We start from the raw sequence: 14,320 nt of genomic DNA on the forward strand, positions 1-14,320 counted from the left end.
CCGGATGCCCGTTCTTACTACCAGGCAGTTCATTTGGGAAGAATGGTGGATTGGTGTTGTCACCAAGAAACCAAACTATGGGCCGAAATGGAACAAGATCAAAGTACAGTGCCTCTCCAGAGGGCCCCATGGTGTTACTCAGACTTGCCACTGGAGACCAGGAGACACCCTCTAATAGGTACGACTGCACAAATCTGTGCCAGACATATCACACGGGCAACACTAACCTCGCCGAATTCCCCTCTATACCCAATACTAGGGAACCCATTATTTACACCAGGCTTGGAAGATACGCTCTTTAGGAGCCTGACGGAATCAGGCCTACACCAAGCATCTCATTTTAGCTCTGAAAGTCGCTGGAAAACAGCCACAGAACTATCTGACCCCACGGGCCCGTTTCGCTTAGACTTTCTGAGGGCGTCTCAGTTGAGCTATTTCCTAAAATCTATCCAGCCTCCCACGAATGCCCAAATTCTCACCACATTTGAAGAATTATGTTCCACCTCGGGGGTAGTACCACACATGCTCTCTTTGACATACAACCTGTTAAATACAGCACCGACGGACTTTGTAACACCGGGCTTACTTAAATGGGAAAGGGTTCTAGACTGCAACTTTAACATGACCAAGAGACAACAAATCCTCCGATTCACACATAAGTCCTCTATCTGCGCTAAAACTCAAGAGACAAACTACAAAATTCTTACTCATTGGTACAGAACCCCAGCACTGCTACACAAAATCTTTCCGATGACATCTGACCTCTACTGGCGATGCCAGACAGAACCAGGGACTTTATTGCATATTTTCTGGTCGTGTCCCAGACTGGCGAACTTTTGGCAAACAATACGGGAGACAGTACGTAAATTCACAGACTACAACATCAGGGACGACCCAGCCTTTTTCCTCCTACACGCATCAGACATCCCGATAAAGACATACAAAAACTCAGTGACCCGACACCTTTTAGACGCAGCTAAAGCCTGCATCCCACTACATTGGAAATCCACAATGCCACCAACCATAGACCTTTGGATGAACAAGGTAGAAGAAATTAAGAGAATGGAAGACCTCATCCACACTGCACAAAACAAACAGGAAAAGTTCTCCAAAACATGACAGCTGTGGAACATGTTTATATACTCCAGTGAAGGCCAAGCTATGAGAGAAACCTCACTGACTAACTGACCTTTCATTAGGTAAACTTAACTTCTAACTTTTACATAGAGTACAGATAATGACGCTACAGTTACGTCTTAGTTACACCTTATTAACATACTCCATGATCGCGGCAAATGCTTCCCTTTACCCTTTTCTCTCCCTCTCCCCTACCCTACCCCCTCGCCCCTCAATCCCCCTCTTTCTTTATTCTTTTCTCTCCTTCTACCCGTAGGATACTCCTACAATTTTTTGGAAAATGGGAAAAAAGGAAGGGAAGGAGCTCATGGGACTGTACTAAACTAACATGACAGATAATAGGAAGCATATAGGTTCCTCTCCAAGGTGGAGAGCCGAATATTGTTAATGTATTAAGTCTACACCTATCTTTAGTGACTAATGCATATTGATGTGTTATGTAATTGGCTTGTTGACAATTTCTTGTACTTTGTATTGTATCGGTCCATGTGGGCCTCCTTTTCTGTTATAAATAAAAAATTTAAAAAAAAAAAGAAAAAAGAATAATGCTGACAATTTTCTAGAAATTGTAACCACTTTCAAACAGCTTTCAATTGCTTATTTATGTCATGGAAAGGGAATTGTGTTGATCTGTTTTCAATGTGTATGCAATGTATAGCTGACTGAAAGTAGAAGACATTGCCAAAACATTGTGTATTGCTAGTATTAAAAAATGTACAGTATACATGAAAATGAACTGATCTATCTCAATTTACTTTGGATTTTGCCAAAATTCACAAACTTTTGGTTGTAAAATTCCATCCATCTTAATCTTCTGGCAACACCTGATGGGCTCCCCATGCCATATTACAGATCATGCACACCACCAAATGAAGGTGTTTGGCATTCTCTTTCTATCAACAAGTTTTCAGTGTTTTTATAAGGCCTGTCTAATGTGGCGTATCTATTCGCACCAAATCTGGGATTGAACATTCTTTCTTGGTCAATGATATTGTAGCAGTTACTTATTTCTGTATTGGTAACCTCTAAGCCTTATACGCCCCCCCATCCTCCATTGATTTACGCTGTATGAAGGCAAATATGTAAAATTTTGTGATTTCAATATTCAGGGGTTCACGGTTGGGACACTATAGAGAACTGTCTTGTCTATCTTTTCTCCTCTGATGAAAATTGATTTTGGCTTGTAGGATTGAGCTGCAGATCATGAAGATCTGAATTTGATTAAAACACATTGGGTTGTATACTGTGTCTGTAGGAATTGGGTACTTTGGACATGTAATACAAATATTATGTGAGCTGAGTAACAGACTGATTGATGTATAGTTAGTAGAGTGGTCTATCTCTGTATAGGGGTCAGCTCTAATTGTTTTTAAGGGTGTATATTTTATTATATATGATTTTTTTTGTCATTTATGGTGCCTTAAAAGTCCAATTTTGTTCCATAAAAAGCTATGCTGTTCATTGAGGGATGTAGCACCTCCTCATTTAGTTGTTAACTGCTTCCTGCCTATTGTAAAATGATGGCTGGGCGGGAACTCTCTAATCCTGGGTGGACGTCATATGACGTCCTTCCAGGATCAGGCCGTGCTGTGGCATGATCTGTCACCTACTGTGTCTACCGAACACAGTGGATGACAGATCAGTGTACCAGGCGTCTGCGAGTACCATGTGATCGTTGTGACAATTGTACATGATGGGTGTCTTCCATTCATACCATTCATTGTGTAATAGTGTGATGATCTCTGTGTACAGACAGGGCCAATCACAGCCCATCTGTACCATGTGATTACTCGTGGCCAATCACAGCTAATCACCATAATACACACTGAATGAATGGATTTCATTTAAAAAAAAATGTTTCTTATAGCAGTAATTATCACTGTTATAAGCAATCATAGTGTGTTAAAAAAATGAAAAAGAAAAAAAGATATTTAAAAAAAAATGAAAAAAATTATAAAATGTTTTACTTTTTTTTTGTTTACATACTGTCACCAGTCAGTGTCAGTGTTCCTGATCACCACCACACCAGTTATATTATGATACTGTACTGCACTGGTACACTTTCCTCATTTTCCAAAAATGTCACAAATTACAACTTCATAAAACTCACCATGCCTCTTACCAAATACCCTAAATTGTCTACTTTCCAAAACGGGGTCATTTGGGGGGTATTTGTACTGTTCTGGTATTTTTGGGCCTTATAAAATGAGTACATCAGAAATGATCAATTTTTATGTATACTGTATACCATAGTTTGTGGACTCTATAACTTTCCTACAGACTGAATAATATACACGGATTTGGTTTATTTTCACCTAGAGATGGGCTCAGTAAGTATGAGGGGGCTGCTGCACACAAAAGGATTTTTTATCTTAATGCATAGAATGTATTAAAATAAAAAACCTTCTGACTTTAAAACCACTTTAAGTTGAAGGTTTTCATTTAGTGCAGTTGATTTCCCAATAATATAATTGCTAGTCAACATCTCTTGTTTAGTGAAATTAATTTTGAAAGCTAAAACTAATCCAGAACTATGAAAAAATCTCCAGAATTGCCAAAAGTGATTCCTGTGGACAACATAGAATAAGTAGTAAATTACTAAATTAATTACTAATTTTAATGACTAAAAAAGGTTAAGCATGGTTACGATTATTTTGTTGTTGCTGACAATAATTTATACACATATTTGTATATTACTGTACAAAATATTTCAATATGATTGTCAAAATGTTTCACTTGTATCAGCTGTGTAGGTAATCACCAATAAGTAATGATGAACATCTTTATATAGGGGGTTTCTTGTAGTCCTACTGCTTAAAGTGCAGGGTGTTCTGTCCTCACTACACATTTTCCTGTGTGTAACTCAACATGCACCTAAACCCTCATATTCTGCAATAAGCCAGACTGAATGTAATCTTGAGGATTTTTTTTTTTTTAAACTTTAAACATGTTTTTATTTATTTCTTCAGCAACAAGAACATATTATCATAACAGTAAACAATACATTAACATAGTTCCTTATTAGCATACGTTAAAAAATATGTACATCCAAAAGGTAATTAACAAATGTATAAAGGTAACAAGGTAACAAGATGATATCAAGCTTAAAATATCAGGTCTTGCTTACCCCAATTGGGTTCAAACTGTAAGAGGAGATCAGTTATTAAACTGTTACGTTCAATACGGAAGAGATAATTTACTCCTAAATTTTAATTTGGATTTGAGGGTAATTTTTTTGTTTTTTACAAGTTACAGTTCTTTAGATAATTAGATGTTCTAGGGTGGTCCATCCAAGCTTGCCATTTTTTTTATACCTAGTCGTAGAATAATTTTTGTATGCCAACATCAGCTCATATTGTGCTTGAATATTTAGTCAAATAATAACATTAGATAAGTTTGGAACATCAGAAGATGTTCACATACTAGATATTGTTATCTTGAGGATTTATTGACAAAAATTGGGTGGAAGAATCTACTGGGAAAAACAGATAAGTAATAAATACAATATATAAAATATATAAAAACACAATAAAATAAATAGGCTGCAGATGGCCATGCTTACCAGCGATACTGCCTGTAGGAAATTTAAATTTAGTCCACAACATGTGCTGCAGGTATGATTGTTGGTTTCCTCTTCCTCAGTTCTTAAAATGTAGTTTGCGCTCCCAGGATGCACCTGTTTTCCCTTCTCAAAATGAGGGCTGATGGGAGCTTTTATTAAAAGCAGTTCCCATGTTCTGTAAAACAGTAAATTTATTCCAGGCTCCATCTAGTGGCCAAATTCAGTATTGCAAGGAGAACAAACAATGAATATTCTGCTGAAGGCAGAACACAGGGTGAGTCACGAGCAGACAGAGAGAAGTTGGACTACAACTTGGGGAAATAGACTGGAACAAAATGATTAATTAAAGTGGTTCAAAAGGCATTCTATGCATAAAGGTAAAAAACTTTCTCTGTGCAGCAGCACCCAGTCCCACCTAAAACTTCCCTGAGCCAAATCACAATCAGTGATATACACGAGAGCCTCGGCCCTCCGGGGGGGACCCTCCTCATTGGCTGGGATAACAGTGGAAACCATTGGGTCCTGCTGCTGTCAATTACAGCTAGCGAGCCAATGAGAAAAGAGGGGGTGGGGCTGAGCCACGGCTCTGTGTGTGAATGAACATTCAGAGCAGCAGCTCGGATGCAAATAGCTTGCTCTGGGGGCAATTGGCAGGAGGGAGGGGCCAGGAGCACCAGCAGGGAACCCAAGAAGAGGAAAATCAGGGCTGCTCTGTACAAAACCACTGCACAGAGCAGGTAAGTATGAAATGTTTGTCATTAAAAAAAAAAAACTTGCCTTTAATATCACTTTAAATGATTTTTGAGGACTACTAGGCTCAATCTGTACTAAAGGGAAATTTAAAACAGCATAGGTCAATTTTGTTTTAGTTTTGAAACAGGCATTTTATATTTTGTTTGACTACACATACAATATTTGTTTAATCAATAAAAATGTATGTGTGACTAATTTGTTTCCAGACCATCTGGTGTTGTTTATATCATGCTAGATTTTTTTCACTTTCTGGTAAGCGATTAGCCTATCAAGTTAATTTCTGGAATTATTCACTGATTTGGTCAAGTCATGGATACATATAATGGGACTTTATTCACTTCATATGACTGTTATATATTGATTCACTGTTTCACAGGAAGCGCTACACATCTTTTGTTATTTTATAAAAACATTTATTGCATAAGGAAGAATTCCCAGAGCACTGAGGGTTACCTCAGCACAGCTGTGGACTTTCACTAGAACCTAGACATCTGTCTTAGCCATCTTGAGGTGATCTATCCTTTCTCAGGGTTACCTTATGACTTTTAAATAATACCCATTCATGGAAAAAATGGGGTATGGCTGGAAAAACCTCAAGGGACACGGCACCTCATCCCATTAAGTAAAAAATTGTAAGTGGAGGTAGAGGGGGATTATAGCGGTGCCAAATAGAAAGGGATTAACACTAAGTACTAAAATTGACAATATACTTTACTTTTACATATATCAACAAATGACAAGGACGAGAAATTCACAGACATGCAAAAATATAAGCAATGCAGTACAAGAAAATACTATTTAAAAAAAGGAGAGTGAAACAAAATAGGCCTTAGGTGTTGAAGGCCAGTGGTACAGGTAATCAATTCCTACATGTTTCGCCAAGACATTGGCTTCCTCAGGGACATGATATAGGCCTGTGCCAGATTTGAAAAGTTCTCCCAATCCCCAAGGGGGGGCCATAGCAGGAGACTTTTTTGTCATATACCTATCAGGCGCCTCTGCGGTCATACTAATTTTATCCTATAACTGTCTCTGTCTGCCCCCTACAGCCATAAATGCAGTACAGTCTCTGTGATCTCAATTTGGGGTGTCTTCTCCTGCTTTGTCCCCCCTTTATGGGTGCACAGCCCTATATCATGTCCATGAGGAAGCCAATGTCTTGGCGAAACATGTAGGAATTGATTACCTGTACCACTGGCCTTCAACACCTAAGGCCTATTTTGTTTCACTCCCCTTTTTTTAAAAAGTATTTTCTTGTACTGCATTGCTTATATTTTTGTATGCCTGTGAATTTCTCGTCCTTGTCATTTATTGATATATGTAAATAAAGTATATTGTTAATCCCTTTCTATTTGGCACCGCTATAATCCCCCCCTACCTCCACTTACTATTTAATACCCATTCATAGTACAGTCTGTCTTAACCCTTTCATGACTAATAGGGCGTACACACAGTCGGACTTTGTTCGGACATTCCGACAACAAAAACCTAGGATTTTTTCCGACGGATGTTGGCTCAAACTTGTCTTGCATACACACAGTCACACAAAGTTGTCAGAAAATCCGATCGTTCTGAACGCAGTGACGTAAAACACGTATGTCGGGACTATAAACGGGGCAGTGGCCAATAGCTTTCATCTCTTTATTTATTCTGAGCATGCGTGGCACTTTGTCCGTCGGATTTGTGTACACACGATCGGAATTTCCGACAATGGATTTTGTTGTCGGAAAATTTTATCTCCTGCTCTCCAACTTTGTGTGTCGGAAAATCCGATGGAAAATGTCCGATGGCGCCCACACACGGTCGGAATTTCCGACAACACGCTCCGATCGGACATTGTCCATCGGAAAATCCAACCGTGTGTACGGGGCATTAGCCTATTTTTGAAATTTGGTGTTTACAAGTTAAAATCCATATTTTTTGCTAGAAAATTACTTAGAACCCCCAAACATTATATATATTTTTTTAGCAGAGAATCTATAGAATAAAATGGAGATTGTTGCAATATTTTATATCACACAGTATTTGTGCAGCGGTGTTTTAAACGCAAATTTTTGGAAAAGGGACACTTCCACGAATTTTAAAAAATCCAAACAGTAAAGTTACCCCAATTTTTTTGTATAATGTGAAAGATGATGTTACGCCAAGTAAATAGATACCAAACATGTCAGGCTTTATAATTGCACGCACTCGTGGAATGGCGACAAACTATGGTAGCTATGAATTTCCATAGGCGACGCTTTAAATTTTTTTTTATGGTTACCAGGTTAGAGTTACAGAGGGAGGTCTAGGGCTAGAATTATTGCTCTCACTCTGACGATCACGGCGATACCTCACATGTGTTATTTGAACACCGTTTACATATGCGTGCGCGACTTCCGTATGTGCTTTCTTCGCTGCGCGAGCTCGCGTGGGCGCTTTAACATTTTTTTTTATATTTATTTTATTTATTTTTATACTTAAAAATTGTGTTTAAAAAAAAAATGTTTTTTTTTTACTTTTATTGCTGTCACAAGGAATGTAAACATCCCTTGTGACAGTAATAGGTGGTGACAGGTACTCTTTATGGAGGGATGGGGGGTCTAAAAGACCCCCCATCCTTTCTTTACACTTCAAAGTATTCAGATCGCCGAAAATGGCGATTCTGAATACTGTGTATTTTTTTAAATTCGGCGCCATTGGCAGCCGAGTAAACAGGAAGTGACGTCATGACGTCGCTTCCGCGTTTACATTGAGAAGGCTGGAACAAAGCCGCCCACAGCTTCGTTCCAGCCCGCCCACAGCCGCTGGAGGCAGACGATTGGACACCGGGCCTCCCGATCGCACGGGAGGCCCGGTAAGAGCGGCGGGAGGCAGCGGGAGGGGGGATGTCCCCTCCCGCTCCTCCGGTATAACAGCCGAGCGGCTTTTAGCCGCATCAGTTGTTATATACGGGTAGCCGATCGCCCGCTCGAAACAACGGTACCGGGATGATGCCTGCAGCTGCGGGCATCATCCCGGTATAACCCCCGAAAGCCGAGTACGCAGATGTGCGTACGGTCGGCGGGAAGGGGTTAAGACTCCGTCTGATTAAAACATTGTCTGAGCTTTACCATAAAGGTTTAATAACTGATTAACTTTAGTGCGCAAGGTTTTTTCAACAAACTATAAATAGCAATAGACACTTATGTGAAAAGCAGCATAAACTCAACTCTAAAATCTGCTGACTAAAAAATGCTAATTATTCATATGCAATATTCCATATTTCAGATCCCTGGTCTATCATTGCACTCAATGGCTTTGCCTGCCAAATTCTTCATTAATACTGTCCTATAGTGAGATTGGTGTTTTCTAAAACAAAAGGCTGTATAGAAGTTTAGTGCAGTATAACACTTTGGGTAGGTAAATAATATTTTTTTAGAGTTCTATACATTAGAATAAAACAAGGGGACAACTGTGAAGGAAAGAGGGACAGATGGACATGGTTCCAAAAGGGAATTGTCCCTCCAATCGTGGGACAGTTGGGAGCTATGTTTACATACTGTATGCCTGGGTAAAATATGGGGCCCCACTTGGTTTTAAACTATAAAGTTACAGACTAATTTAAAACAGACTTTTACTAATATTTGTTATGTATGTCCTGGGCCAACGTGTACCACATAGGATAAATTATTATTTCTTGTTATTTAGTGACTATCGCTTCTCGGCCTTTTGGCTAAGATCAAGTGTAGTTTCTGCCTTGTTCTGGTCATTAGGTAACGATCGGTGCCAGTCCCTCTCGGCCTTGGGGTGTTTCCTTCTGGTGCATCCCATGCTGCTATTGGGGGGGACGCCATCGTGAGTGCACGAGAGTGATCGCCTTTCCCTACCATCCATTAGTTGGCTGTGGGATTGGTGGGCGTAGGTATGGTGGGGCTGCCGAGCGCACCAAACACTTGAGGCTGGTCGTAGCCGAGCCTAGACGGAGCGAGATTGGATTGCACTTCATTCAGAAGCAATTGATTGAAGACCTTTTTGGGATGCCGAGAGAAGCCATTTTTTGCATGCAGTGTTTTCCTACTACTGGAATGTATGATGTTACTTTCTGGAAAAAGGAAGATCTGCAGACATGTATGCTACGGAAGGGCGAGAAAGAAGGTGATGAGATGCTGGAAGGGATCACATTCCTGTCAAGTGAGACGAAAGTGCGTGTCCCCATCACTGTGCATATGTACAATCCTTTTGTACAGGATGGGGAAATCGCTGCCTTTTTATTCAGGTACTGCGAGTCAGTTTCAGCAGGCGGGAAACTGACAAATGTGCTAGGCACCTTTAACGGGCAGCGGAAATTTTGGGTGATTTTTAGGGCGGATCAGGAGGGTATAGGTGGTGTCAGGCACCCCCCTCAGTCCTTCTCCATTGTGAGGAATCATGGCTACCTGTGGTACCCTGGCCAGCCCCTCTTTTGCAGGCAGTGTTTTGCTTTCGGGCACACCAAAGACCAGTGCGAGGCCGGGTTGACATGCCGCAATTGCTTCAAGCAGGGTCACGGAGCCGGTCAGTGTCCGGAGAAGAAGAGCTGCCACATCTGCGGTAGTAGGATGCACCTTGCAAGACAGTGCCCGAAGGTAAATAGGGTGGCTGAGCCCACTCCAGTGGCTGTGGCAGGAAAAGCTGTGGAGGGTGAGGCGGTTGGGGGCAAGCAGGTGTTGTCCTACACAGATGTGGCCAGACTGGGTTCCGTTCCAACCACCGCGGTGAATTCCATTGAGCAGGCCATAGTGCTGCCCAAGGAAGTGGTGGTGTGGGCTGATGTCTGCCCACCTATGGAGGGTGAGCCAGGTCCCTCCCCTGTTGACGCCGTAAGGGAGGAGGGGGCTTCTCCTGTACCTGAGAGTGTCCCTGGGCACCTCCTGGCCGAGGGGGAGTCGGAGGGGAGCAGTGAGGAATCAGAGGGCTCAGAGGAGGAGGAGGAGATGGAGGTGGGGCAACTCTCCTTAAAAAGAAAGATGGCTGAGTCCTCCCAGGTCATAGGCTCCTTCCCGGACTCTCCAGACCCTGAAGCATCAGATGTAGTGATTGACTCGGACTCCTCGCAGGCACCATCCTATGTGAGCACTGGTCAGGTGTCCGAGCTGCAGGAGGTGATAGGGTACTGCAGGGTGCCAAAGTGGAAGGCAAAGAAAAAATCTGGGGGGGTGAGCCTTGGGTCAGGGGTGGGACCGAGGACTAGGGCCAGGGATAAAAGTGGGAAAAAGAAAAAATCCTGACAGGAATGTGATCCCTTCTTAATTTTCTATGCTCTTACGAGTATCTTCCCTCAATTGCAGAGGTATTGGGATGGCATGTAGGCGGGCAGCTGTTTATAAAATCTTGGCTGGATATGCTGACGATATCTTTTGTTTGCAGGACTGCAACATGAGGGAGGAGCCACATACTGCAAGATGGACCCAGGGGGATGCAGTATGGTCATTGGGTCGGAGCAGGAATAGTGGCCTGGGGATTCTTATTAAAAATAAAAAAATTAAAATTTTAAGGAAGGTGGAGGTGGAAGTGGGATGATGTTTATTTGTTACTTTGGAATATGGGGGTGTTTGTTTTAAGTTATTTTGTGTGTATGCACCTGTGGATAAAAAGGGGAGATTGGATCTGTTTGCGAATATTAAGGTTTTTTTTGGGGGGGAGGGATCCTGTTATTGTGTTGGGGGATTTTAATTGTATTTTGCGTAATGGGGATAGGTGTGGGGGTGGAGGTGGTGGTGGGGAGGTTGATAAGTCTGGGAAGGAGTTGGGTGAGATTTTGCGGTTGTTTGGGTTAAGGGATGTGGGTGAGGGTGGTGGTTTTTCTTATTTTAGTGATAGGGGTACTGTACAATCTAGGAGTGATTTTTGTTTTCTTTCAAAAAATTTACAGTCAGAATCTTTTACCGTTCAACGGTAGCCTTTCTCGGACCATGGTCGGATCGAGTGTATTGTGAGTATGGAATCGGAGGTAATGTATGGTAAAGGTGTGTTGAAGTTGAATGTGGAATTGTTGGAAGATGAGGGTGTGAAAAGAGAGTATGTTGAGTTTTTTGGGAAACTGAAAAGGAGGAGGAATGATTTTTTAAATGTGATTGAGTGGTGGGAGTGGGTGAAAGGTCAGACTAAGAGGTTTTTTGTAAGCAAAGTTTGTGAGATTGCGAAAAAGGAACATGAGGCGTATGAGTGGTGGTTGAAGAGATTGGAATATTTGGAAGAATTGAGGGAATGGGAAGAGAATGTGGGGTATGAATTAGTGGAAGCAAGAAGAAAATTGAGAGTCTTTATGGAGCGGAGGGGGAGAGAGAATATGTCGCAAGCAAGGATGGTAGTGAAGGAGAAGGATGAGAAGTGTACGCGTTTTTTCTTTAAAAAGGTATATGGTGGGAAGGTGGATTTGTCAAGTGTGTTGGATGAGAATGGGCAGGTGGTAAGTGGAAAAGAGAGGTTGGGAGAGGAAATCTGGAAGTTTTATTCAGATTTATATATGGAAAAGAAGAGGGATGAGAGGGTTGAGAAGGAAGTACTGGAGCAGGTGGAGATGTGTCTGGATATGGAGGATAAGAGTATGTTAGGGGAGAAAGTGAGTAAAGGTGAAGTTGATGAATGTCTTGGGAGTATGAAGAAAGGTAAGACGCCTGGGAGTGATGGTTTGCCAGTTGAGTTTTATTGTACGTTTTTGGAGGTGATTGGTGACTGTGTGTATGAGATGGTGATGAAAGTTTTGGAAGAGGGGAGGATGCCTGAATCTATGTTAAAAAGCGTGATTGTTTTGTTGTATAAAAAAGGTGACAAGCGAGAGTTAAAAAATTGGAGACCTATATCATTGAATGTAGATTATAAGGTGGTGGCAAAGGTGTTGGCGAATAGGTTGCGTGCAGTGGTGGAGAAATTGGTGGGAGAGGAGCAAACATGTGCGGTGCCTGGGAGGTCTATTGCAGAAAGTTTGGTGAGCTTGAGGGATGTGTTATGGTTTTGTAAGGGAAGGAAGCAGGAAGTGGCAGTGTTGGCTGTGGATTTTGAAAAAGCGTATGACAGAGTGTCGCATGATTTTATGTTTAAAGTATTGAGGAAGATGGGGTTGCCTGAGGTTCTGATTGGGTGGATTAAGTGTTTGTATAGAGGTATGGTAAGTAAGGTGTTGGTGAATGGGTGGATGACGAATGATATAAGCATTAGGTCGGGTGTGAGACAGGGTTGCCCATTATCACCCGTGTTGTTTATTTGTGTGATTGAACCTTTGTTGAGGATGTTGATGAAAGATAAGTGTGTGAGAGGGGTGGAGGTATCAGGGAGTGGTGGCAGGGTTTTGAAAGTAATAGGATATATGGATGATGTTACAGTGATTTGTAGAGATGGCAGGGCTAAAAAGAGTGAAGTTGTTGATTGAGATTTTTTGTATGGCAAGTGGTTTTTGTGTAAATATGGGGAAAAGTGAGTGTAAATTGTTTGGTGTATGGAGGGGGATTAAACAGTGTGGATGGAAGTTTTGTGAGGGACGAGTGAGGATTTTAGGTGTCAAGTTTGATTCTGATTTGTATGGGAGAGAGAGTTGGCAGGATGCGTTAGTGAAAGTAAAAAAGAAAATTGATTTTTGGTCTTTAAGGACTTTGTTGTTGGAAGGGAAGGTGTTGATTGTGAAGGCTGTTGTGATTCCGATTTTGTTATCTTTATATTATGTATTTCCAGCTCCAGATAGAGTGATGAAACAAATTGTGAGAGTGTGTTTTTCCTTTTTTTGGTCGTCTAAGATGGAGAAGTTGAAAAGAGAGAAAGTAATGAAAGGAGTAATGAATGGCGGGAAAGGTATGGTGAGTATTGAGAAATTTCTGGTGGTGAAGTATGTAAGTATGTGTGTAAGATTAAGTGAGAAAGAGAAAGTTGCAGGGTGTATGGTAAAATATGCATGTGGGAGTGTGTTACGGAAATATAAGTTGTGTGAAGTTGATTTGAGGAAACCTGTATGTTTTGTTGCGCCTTGGTTTTATGTGAGGATTGAAAGGTGTATGAGGAGGTATGGGTTGCAGGATGTGACGCGAGATAAATGGTGTGAGAGTAAGAAGGTTATGCAGATACTGAAAGGAAGGGAGAAGATGGAAGGAATAGGTGGTTTAAGAGTAGCCGAATGTAAGAAAGTCTGGAAGAATGTGTGCTATAAGGGAGTGGATAATAGACAGAAGGATATTGCATGGATGGGGGTGCATGGGTGTTTGCCTACAAGAGAGTTTCAGAGAAGGAGAAGGTTTGTGGACAGTGAGGTGTGTCCAAGGCTGGGGTGTGGGGGGATTGAGAGGGTGGTACATGTGTTCTGGGAGTGTCACTATGCGAAGAAAATATGGAAAAGGATGGAAAAGATGATTGAGGGATTGACTGGTGTGAATAGTGTAACGTATGAGATGGTGTTATATGGTTTGTGTGATCTGGGGAGGAATGAGGAGAGGTTGTTATGGATTGTTGTGAATTGTATTAAAGAGTGTTTGTGGGATGTTCGGAATATTTTGATTTTTAAGCAGGAAGTGGTTAAAGTGAAAGAATGCGTGGTCATGGTCCGAGGAAAGATTTACAATTATGCATATTACGATTATAAGAAGTTAGGAGAGAAGGATGCAAGGAAATTATGGAAATTGGAGGAGTGGAAACAATGGTGTATATAATGTAAATATGTGAATTATGTTAGTGATGTTTATTCTTCAACGATTAACCTTTTTATTTTTGTTTTTCAGGGTGAGTACAGATGGTGATTAAGGGACAGTGTGGAGAAAGTATATAGGAGTGTTTTTTGTTTGTGTAGGGATAGGGTGGAGGGATAGTATATAATAGGGATAGTTTGTAATTTTTTTGCTATGAGGGATGGGAGTGGGTTGTTTTGTTAATGTTCTTGTTATCTTT

This window comes from Aquarana catesbeiana, linkage group LG01, assembly GCF_042186555.1.
Source record: "Aquarana catesbeiana isolate 2022-GZ linkage group LG01, ASM4218655v1, whole genome shotgun sequence".
In the NCBI taxonomy this organism is placed as follows: domain Eukaryota; kingdom Metazoa; phylum Chordata; class Amphibia; order Anura; family Ranidae; genus Aquarana; species Aquarana catesbeiana.